General features: G+C 40.4%; 1 long non-coding RNA gene across 1 annotated transcript; it reads right to left on the bottom strand.

The window, feature by feature from the left end:
- Window positions 1-3,321: 3,321 nt before the first annotated feature.
- LOC143731126 (uncharacterized) lies at window positions 3,322-5,137 on the bottom strand. The gene is made up of 2 exons (XR_013200706.1): window positions 4,995-5,137; window positions 3,322-4,910 (listed from the first exon to the last, which is right to left on the bottom strand). It is a non-coding gene; the product is annotated as an uncharacterized LOC143731126 (long non-coding RNA).
- Between the last annotated feature and the right edge of the window lie 3,507 nt (window positions 5,138-8,644).

Here is an 8,644-nt window from a genome sequence, read left to right as displayed (position 1 = left end):
AAAAGGGTGGGGCTGATTATAATATTATACAAAACGCCGCTTTTTATGCCGTCTTTGTCAGACAGAAGCGCGGCAAATGACGGCGCACTATGGATGGCCTGCGGCGTCAGAAACGGCGTCATTGGCTGGATAAAAAAAACGCCGAAAATGACGGCGCTTTTGCTTTGTAAACGTACTTTGCGGCGTCTTTTCGTTTTAAACGCCGTAAAAAGCGGCGTTTTGAGAATGGAACGCGTTTGGTTAGTGGCGAAATTTGACCCTTTTGGCGTTCCATAGGACAGCGCTGCCTCCACTCAAAGTACCGGTAGGTTCGATGTCTCTGTGCGAGTGTATGTGCGTGCAAGTGTATGTGTGTGTGTCTCATGGCAATGCATATCCCTCTGTTCACTGCTTTAAAATGCAATGTTTGAGAGATGCTTCTGGTGTTACATCTAATATGTTGTATAGTCAAGTGTTATATGGATATTCATAACATTGCTTCTGTGTAATGTGGTGTAGGCTATAGGCTACCTGGTCATATTGCTGTTGGTTACATGTTTAACGTGATGATTACGTGCTGCGCGACTAGAGTTGATTATTATAAATATACGTACTGTAGGCTAATAATAATTGTGCCCCCCCATGCATTTCATATGCCCCCCTTAAGACTGAGGTCTGGCGACGGGTCTGCTTACAGTAATGTGATCAGCTGTAATCATATCCAAATGAGGCTCCTCTCTTTTTATTTGACTGCAAGAAGCATTTGCTTAAATTCTGATTCAGTCTCCAGTTTTTAATCACATTTCTGCATGGTTAAACAATGTATTTAAAGTAAAGCAGCAGTGTTTAGCAATGGCTCTGTTTCACAAACCTGGAAAACCGAATTCAGCAACCAGTTCTTCCAGCAACCTGGTACCTTATAAATGCCTTTGTTTTCCCAGCACAATGATTCAAAACCAGTGCACTCTCGCTCCAGGAAATTGCTGGAAACTGCGATTGCCACCAGCGATTGCCATTTTTGTTGTTCAATATGCATCATACACACTGTGAACTGTCTGGCATGTCTGAGACCAAAGACCACCATAATTTACCACAGGGTATATTTGCTCCTTGACCTCTTTCCCTTTTTTTGTGAGTAACTGTAAAGCAGGTGCTTCTGACTGATAGCATATCAGTTAATATTCCTTTATATGACACACCTCATGTGTGATATGTCTTTTCCTGTTCTTGCAAGCATGCTATCATAGCATGAAGTGTTTCGTAAAGGAGGCTCTTTTGCAGAGCATGAATTATGAGACTCTTTAAGGGACAGGTTGGCAAACACGACTCCTGATAGATATACTCTACGCTCTTGTTTTATAGACTCGTAACCTGTAAACGGACTGTTCATTTAGTTAATGAACAGATACACGTAACAATGGGTGTATTATGGGCTGTGCAATGAGATCCTTCATTAATGCAGACTCATGCACAGTTACCGTGGTAATGGACGGTGTGCTGGTGAGATTGTCACACGTGTTAGAAAGAATAATTGCTTCTCTTTATGCCAAATCACTGGAGCATGGGGGATGAAATGATGCTTTATTAGTGGCCCACATTTCAATCTATTCTAATGTAATTGTGCAGCATGTCATTAATGCAATTGTCATCTAGTCACTCACTGATACAGTGCAGATATAATGTATAATACTACAATAAAAAAACATAAAAACATGGACATTATTTTTGACTAGTATACTAGTCATCCAGAAATGTAGTCGACTAGTTGGCAGTTAAGAGCTTACCTTATGTAAATGATTCGACAGCCGGTATGACAGCGGATCAGCAGTTTTCGCTGTTATGGCGACTCCAACGCAGTGTTCACGGAGAGTGCGTGTGAGAGCTGGTGAGAAAGCAAAGTATGCATTTCTCTAAACTGCAAAAACAATCATGTTCACTCACTTACAGTATCTCTGTCAGCCTGTGGGCGACACTTAAATTGTTTCATAGTTAGCAAGAATTTAGGCTTTACGCTAGATGTCTTCAGCATTGTTCGCTCATACTTTGTGAACGCAAAGTGATTCCGGTTTGCTTTATATTCCCTTTTGCATAATTCCTAAAAGCTATTTGTTTACATATATTGGCCCATTATAGGTTGTATCTTTTCAATGAATTGTTTAAACTCGTTTACAAAACTAGTAAGAGTGATTAGATCACAAATTGGACTTAGTGAATCCAAGGGGAATCCATGTATTTTTGAGAGAATATTGTTTATGTGTGGATATTGAAAAAACTAAAACTTAAAGTGTCTGAAATAAGGCCACAAAACACATACTAAATATGTGTCCAGGTTGATAGTCAAATGGCAAAAATAAAAAGCAATGCATATGTGCATACAATTGACTGTATAGTTACCAACACATATTGTGAGTTATTTTTTTTATTAAAACATTAGGTAGCCCTTTAGTTTTAGTCCAATTAGTTTTAGTCCAATTCTCACTATTAACTAGCTAATTAGCTTGCATATTGGCTGTTTATTATCACTTAAAAAGCACATATTAATGCTTAATTCTGCATGACCATATTCTACATCCCTAATCCTGCCCAATACCTAAACTTAACAACTACCTTAATAACTATTAATAAGCAGCAACAAAGGAGTTTGTTGAGGCAAAAGTCATAGTTAATGGAGAATGTTTTCCCTAAACTTAAGCGTGACCAAACAGCCAAAACATCTCTGCTATGTGATTAAATTAAAAAATGAATTTTAGCATTGTTTCAGGTAAATGCAAATTCTATTTAGGTTCACTATGTTTTTATGAGCTGAATCATGGTTGCAATCAACTGAATTTGGACTCAAATTACATATGCACTTATTAAACTTAATAGAAAAATAAAATAAATACTAATATGTGCTTCCAAATGGCTTCATTGCAACATTTTAGGGCTTACAATATGACACGCCATGATGTCAGAGACCATGTGATGGCATAAAAGAACAGCTGAATCGCTTTTTCGAATCACTGAAATAAACTATTCAAAAGAATTGGTTCACAGACAGTGAGTCGGGCTTCACATCATCTAATCAACTGGTTGACTACTCGGTTCCACACACACATGTATAAACTTGCACTGAACAATAAAAACAATATTGCGACTTGCATATTTTTTTTTTTTTTTTGCTGTTAAATGTCACGCTTTGCTTGCTTATCTTTGTTTACACTCTGCCGGATAAAAGACAACATCCAGACAATGATAATTGAATCGAACAGATCCCATGTTTCATGCTAATACAAACATCCCAGATATACTGCAGAGGTTGTTATCACAGCAACCAGAATCAGAGAGAGATGCGAGAGAAGGTTAAAAGGTAACACACACAGATGCAATTCGCTTTATTCATCTGCAATCCTTCCTTTGAGCGAGATAACACATTCAACCTCAGCAGAGCATCTGAAAAGTGTGTGTGTGTGTGTGTGTGTATAAGAGATAGTGGTGATAACACTCAAAGATTAATATTACCAACCAAATTGAGGTTATAGGGAATATGCCTGGTGCACAGCGATATGACTGTGTTTTAAAGATTTCATAGCAGTTTAATATCTCTGTAGATGCATGTACATTTCTGACATATGTGCAGTGACACACTTTATCGCTGCACACACACGCTCTTATGTTCTTGGAAATAAACACCATCATAGGACATTTGGACCAACAGGAACTCTGATAGCTATGAGTCTTTTCTTCGTATTAATACTGATAAAATAAATCACATATTAAAGTCCTTCACGCCAAAACTGAACACATATCATGTCATTATTTATACAGCTGCATTCAGACTATAACATAAAATTCACACGATTATTTTGAGACATTCATTTTTAAAATGAAAGACCCTCCATTTTACAGTGGCATCCATTAATACTGGCACCCTTGATAAAGATGGGCAAAACAGGCTGTTAAAAAATGTCTTTGCTCTTTATCATCTTAGTTTGCGCGACACCGTTTTCAACTACATAGGAAATGTTTTATGCGTTTTACATTTACATTTAATCTATTAGCAGATGTTTTATCCAACGCGACTTACAAATGAGGAGAGCAATAGAAGCAGTTAAACTAACAATAGGACAACAATATGTAAGTGCTGGCCAATATATAAGGTTTTTATTTATACGAGAACAGCATTTTTAGGGCCAGAAAATGATAACTTTTGAAATTGGGTTTCAAAGATCAAGTTTTAGAAAGCTATAGCATTATTGTCTGTGTAAACTACAAGAAAGCGAATTTACAAAGTGACAGCAATTATTTGGAATAGAAACTTTTTTTTAAATTATAAATGCTTTTACGGTCACTTTTGATCATAAAAATCTAACTAAAGTATAATTATTTTATTTTATTTAAATAAAAATTAAAGTGAATTAAAGGGATAGACGCGCAAAAACAAACCTTATTGGTTATTGCAGAAGCTCAAACCTGCTGCGTAACACGAAAATGAACCTCATTGGTTCTATAACTGTCTTGGCTATTTTAAACCAAGCTTGCTACAATAGAAGGAGGGGGAAATCAGTCTTGCATCAGATACTCTGTCCAGGGTATGCATGAATCAACAAAAGACAACCAAATGAAATTCTTCTCTCTTCAACTATACTGAATTTTACACAAAACACTTCATCATACACCCAAACAAAAAAAATATCACAGAAGAAAAGTCCTGGTGGGAGTGGATGCATGTAAAATGCCCCATAAAAAATGTTGATGGATAAATGTAGATGAATTGAGCAGTCTTCAGAATTAACAGTCTTATCTGGAACTGATGAAATGAAGTATTGGTCCTTCTGGTTGCAGCCCGGGATTCTTTGAATAAAGTCCTTGAGCAGTTGCCCTAATGCACCCAAGCAAACTCCAATCCAGCACTCAAGGGCTAGGTAAGTCACGGGAAATACAAAAATCCTCTATAACAAAAAACAACTCATTAACATCTTTACAAGTTATTTTACCAAAGCATACACAAGATGAAATAAGAACTCTAAACTCACGGTTGAGCAGCAAACTTAACGTTTCTCAGACCAGGATTACCATTGAGAACAGCAGATACCATGTGGTTACCAAACTGAATCTACCTCTTACTCTCCTACTTCATCTTTTATCTATAAGGTAGAAGTGCTACTGGTGCCCCCTAATGGATTGGATGAACATAGCACTGGAAATGAAAACAAATAAACAAGTGACAGGCAGTGACTGTTACAGTTCTTGCTGAAGCTCAAATGTGCTGCGTAACACGAGAATGAACCTCATTAGTTCTCACACATCAAGCGAACATTCTTGAGTTTCCGTTTACCTGATTGGTGCGTTGATGACTGTTCCTATGTAAATAAAAGCCTAAAATCAGTTTGTTCATCATATGAAGGAAACGAATCTCTTCAGAAAATATGGATAACATTTCATATGGATTTGTTTTACGATCTCTTTATGAACTTTTTGCGCATCAGAGTGGTAGTTGTGCAGACTGTCAATAGAGGGACAGAAAGCTTTCATCGAAAAGATCTTCATTTGTGTTCCAAACAAAAGTCTTACGGGTTTGGAATGACATGAGTGTCAGTAAATGATGACAGAATTTAAATTTTTGGGTGAACTAACCCTTTAACCTGCATGTTTAGAGACATCTAACTTCCCGTTTCACTGGGATACCAATATGAGGTGAAACATATTCAACACTATGAGAAAGACTTGAGAATACAGTAAAAATTTGCCACAAAAGGGTTTTTGAACTGCACAAATGGCATTAAGAAAACAGCTCAACAGTTAAAATGATTATTTTCCTTATTAGAGCAACAATTAATAGGTGTGAATCTACTAGAGTTGTAAACAATCCACCACCTCAGTACTCTGACCTGAACACAGTAAAAACACATGTGGGATGAGCTGAAAAAGTGTAGATATTAAATTTTTCAAATGAAACAACAATGCAACAATACTCTCGTTCCAAAAAAAATACTGAAACAGTCCCGTATTCTTAAAAAATAATCTTTTTTTGTTCCACAGAAAGAGTAAAATGAGTAAAATAACGTTTTATTAACCTTTATGATACATATTAATCTTTGCAAATCGCTTGCATGCTTCACTATGAATGCGGCTAATGTTTACACTCAGGGTACATTACGGCATGTATTCTATTTAACGTTACGACGTTCTCAATATAATTCATAATCCCACGTTTATAATGAACAACGCGTTATGGTTATTGTGTTATTAAAAACGATACTCGGTCACTAACGTAATCTCGGTTCTCTCTAGAAGAGGGAACGAGTATTGCGTAAGCTAGCTTACGCTACAGGTAAAGTCATCTTTGCTCGAGATATTGAAGCCAAAAAATTATCCTTAATTTTGTATTTATTGTCAATGCAGTGCAGCAGCTAGCAGACCTAGAGCAGGCCATATCGCGTGCTCATTGGTTGCCCTGCGGCAACTGCTGCAACCTACCACTGAGCCTCGCGCGTGACATCACGTCCAATGAGGGCACTTCGCGCCATTACGCGTCATAGCCAGGCTCGTAGGTTGTCTCACTGGTTTCATCAGCTGAAGCGATAAGACGCTCGTGGCGCCTGCACGGTCAGGTTACGCAATACTCGTTCCCTCTTCTAGAGAGAACCAAGGCTACGTTAGTAACCGAGTATCGTTCTCTTACGAGAGGTTCTCTCGTATTACGTAAGCTAGCTTACGCTACGGGAACCCATTGTCAACGCCGTGCGCGCCCAGCCTCCACTTCATGAGTCCCAGGGATTCCTGGGGAACATAGATAAGTGGGAAACACATGTTATAAGCACATATAGGGTATACAGAGCGGCGTCGCCGGGCCATAACTGTTCAACCTATAGTGCAGCTCAACCAGGAGAGCTAAAGTCGCGTGAGGGAAGTCCGCGCATGATAATCTGGGCAGGACAACACACTGCTCACACTGACAGAAGTCTAGCCTGCAAGGCGGGACCTTCCAGGTTATAAAACCTAACAAATGTGGACAGAGAGGCCCAGCCTGCCGCCTCACAAATGTCATGAATGGAAATTCCGCTGGACCAAGCCCACGACGAGGCCACGCCTCTGGTGGAATGCGCCCTAACACCCAAAGGGCATTGCAGACCTTTAGACATATAAGCAGATGTGATAGCTTCCACTATCCATCTGGACAAGCTCTGTTTCGCGGCGGCGAGACCCTTGGTGCGCCCACGAAACGAGACAAAGAGCTGTTCCGAATGCCTGAAAGAGGCGGAGCGCGTAATGTAAATCCTGAGCACCCTGACGGGGCAGAGAAGATTCACATCACCCTCACTGTCGGATGCACGCAGAGCCGAGAGAGAAATTACCTGCGCTCTGAATGGGGTGCCCAATATTTTAGGGACATAACCATGTCTTGGCTTGAGGATGACTTTAGAGTCATTTGGCCCGAACTCAAGACACGCAGCACTAACAGAGAGCGCGTGTAAATCCCCCACACGTTTAACTGATGACAGAGCTGTCAGAAAAACGGTTTTGAGCGAGAGGTACTATAGGTCCACGGAGTCTAGCGTTTCAAAGGGGAAAGCTTTCAGGGCCTCTAGGACCAGAGAAAGATCCCAGATGGGAACCGAGGGGGGTCGCGGGGGGTTCATCCGTCTAGCTCCTCTAAGGAAGCGAATGATGAGCTCGTTCCTTCCTATTGACTGGCCGCGCGTCGACTCAGCGAACGCTGCAACGGCCGCCACATAGACTTTAAGCGTGGATGGGGACCTGCCCTTATCCTTACAGCTCCTGAAGGAAGCTAAGCAACCCCGGGACCCCGCACATTCGTGGGTCTAGATCTCTGTCGGCGCACCATTTGGAGAACACCGACCATTTAGACGCGTAAAGCCGCCTTGTAGAGGGGGCTCTGGATTGCGTGATCGTGTTCATCACTCCCCCTGGCAGTAAAACTGGTATCCGTTGATCAACCATGCATATAGAGACCAGCGCTGTGGAGCCTCACGGAGAATGGTTCGTTCCACGATTTTGACAGCTCAACGTGCAGCTCTGGCAGAAAGGGTGCAGATCTGGAAACGGGCTGGGGGTGGCGACTGTGCAGGAAACAGCCGTCGAGCCTGTTGGGTGCGGGCTCCTTCGGCGGTGACAAATCGAGCCCGGCAACCAATGAGCATGCGATATGTCCTGCTCTAGGTCTGCTAGCTGCTGCACTGCGTTGACAATAAATACAAAATTAAGTATACATTTTTTGGCTTCAATATCTCGAGCAAAGATGACTTTACCCGTAGCGTAAGCTAGCTTACGCAATACCAGAGAACACCTCGTAAGAGAACTATGTACGCAGGTGTTACAGTTAACGTGCTAACACTAAATAAAACATTTTTGTACTGCACTAAACATAAACATACAACAAATTCTTAGGTATCCTTCAACTACTGCTAGAATCATTACTGACATGACAGGATATGTTTCAGTCACGATAGTTGTACCGAACACTGAGATAACGTTTACCAGCACTGACATGCCTTCATTTACCAAAAAAAAGTTTTTCAACATAAATCTGTCAACGAACTATCCTATACAGTAAACACATAGCGTTCGTATCCCACTACTCTACCCTGACAGTACATACAAAAATAGATCAAAGTGACATTACGTTAACCAACCATTCAGAAACGTCCTGTTCGAGCCTTAA

This window comes from Siphateles boraxobius, unplaced genomic scaffold (genome assembly GCF_051911475.1).
Source record: "Siphateles boraxobius isolate OS27281-9 unplaced genomic scaffold, OSU_SipBor_1 86, whole genome shotgun sequence".
NCBI lineage: Eukaryota > Metazoa > Chordata > Actinopteri > Cypriniformes > Leuciscidae > Siphateles > Siphateles boraxobius.
The sequence above is the reverse complement of the archived record's forward strand: the minus strand, read 5'-3'. Positions and strand labels throughout refer to the sequence as shown.